We start from the raw sequence: 2,161 nt of genomic DNA on the forward strand, positions 1-2,161 counted from the left end.
GATAACCCACAAGTATAGGGAATCACAATAGTTTTTGAGGGTAGAGTATTCAACCCAAATTTATTGATTCGACACAAGGGGAGCCAAAGAATATTCTCATGTATTAGCAGCTGAGTTATCAATTCAACCACACCTGGAAACTTAATATCTGCAGCAAAGTATTTAGTAGCAAAGTAATAGATAGTAGTGGTAACGGTAGCAAAAGTAATATTTCCGGTTTTATAGTGATTGTAACAGTAGCAGCGGAAAAGTAAATAAGCAAAGAACAATATATGAAAAGCTCATAGGCAATGGATCAGTAATGGAGAATTATGTCGGATGCGATTATTCATGCAACAGTTATAACATAGGGTGACACAGAACTAGCTCCAATTCATCAATGTAATGTAGGCATGTATTCCGAATATAGTCATACGTGCTTATGGAAAAGAACTTGCATGACATCTTTTGTCCTACCTTCCTGTGGCAGCGGGGTCTTATTGGAAACTAAAGGATATTAAGGCCTCCTTTTAATAGAGTACCGGACCAAAGCATTAACACATAGTGAGTACATGAACTCCTCAAACTACGGTCATCACCGGGAGTGGTCTTGATTATTGTCACTTCGGGATTGCCGGATCATAACACATAGTAGGTGACTATAGACTTGCAAGATAGGATCAAGAACTCACATATATTCATGAAAGCATAATAGGTTTAGATCTGAAATCATGGCACTCGGGCCCTAGTGATAAGCATTAAGCATAGCAAAGTCATAGCAACATCAATCTCAGAACATAATGGATACTAGGGGTCAAACCCTAACAAAACTAACTCGATTACATGATAAATCTCATCCAACCCATCACCGTCCAACAAGCCTACGATGGAATTACTCACGCACGGCGGTGAGCATCATCGAATTGGTGATGGAGGAAGGTTGATGATGATGATGATGGCGACGGATTCCCCTCTCCGAAGCCTCGAACGGACTCTAGATCAGCCCTCCCGAGAGAGATTAGGGCTTGGCGGCGGCTCTGTATCGTAAAACACGATGAATCCTTCTCTCTTGTTTTTTTCTCCTCGAACACGAATATATGGAGTTGGAGTTGAGGTCGGTGGAGCATCAGGGGGCCCACGAGGCAGGGGGCGCGTGTAACGCCCTCGATGCGGCTATATCTCCCACGTGTCGAAGCACGACTTAGAGGCATAACCGCATTGAAAGCAATGTCACAAGTGAGGTAATTTTCACACAACCCATGTAATACATAAGGGAAAGAGATACATAGTTGGCTTACAATCGCCACTTCACACAATTACATGAATAAAGCATTACATCAACCGGATACAATCAAGGTCCGACTACGGAACCAAAATAAAAGAAGACTACCCCAAATGCTACACAGATCCCCGATCGTCCCGACTGGGCTCCACTACTGATCAACTGGAAAACGGAACAACATAAAGAACAAGATCTTCAATGAGCTCCTCCTTGAGCTCGGTTGCGTCATCTGCACGGTATCCTCGGCACCTGCAAGCTGATTTTGGGAGTAAACTGTGAGCCACGGGGACTCAGCAATCTCGCACCCTCGCGATCAAGACTATTTAAGCTTATGGGTAAGGTAAAGGTATGAGGTGGAGCTGCAACAAGCGACTAGCATATATGGTGGCTAACATACGCAAATGAGAGCGAGAAGAGAAGGCAAAAGCATGGTCGAAAATCTATGATCAAGAAGTGATCCTAGAGCAACCTACGTCAAACATAACTCCAACACCGTGTTCACTTCCCGGACTCCACCAGAAAGAGACCATCACGGTTACACATGTGGTTGATGCATTTTAATTAAGGTCAACTTCTGGTTTTCTACAACCGAACATTAACAAATTCCCATCTGCCCATAACTGCGGGCACGGCTTTCGAAAGTTCAAATCCCTGCAGGGGTGTCCCAACTTAGCCCATGACAAGCTCTCACGGTCAACGAAGGAATAGACCTCCTCCCGAAACATTCCGATCAGACTCGGTATCCCGGTTCTTCAAGACATTTCGACAGGTTAAAACAAATCCAGCAACACCGCCCAAATGTGCCGACAAATCCCGATAGGAGCTGCACATATCTCGTTCTCAGGGCACACTCAGATGAGACATCCTACGAGTAAAACCAACCCTCAAGTTGCCCCAAGG

Source organism: Triticum dicoccoides, chromosome 7A (genome assembly GCF_002162155.2).
Source record: "Triticum dicoccoides isolate Atlit2015 ecotype Zavitan chromosome 7A, WEW_v2.0, whole genome shotgun sequence".
Lineage (NCBI taxonomy): Eukaryota > Viridiplantae > Streptophyta > Magnoliopsida > Poales > Poaceae > Triticum > Triticum dicoccoides.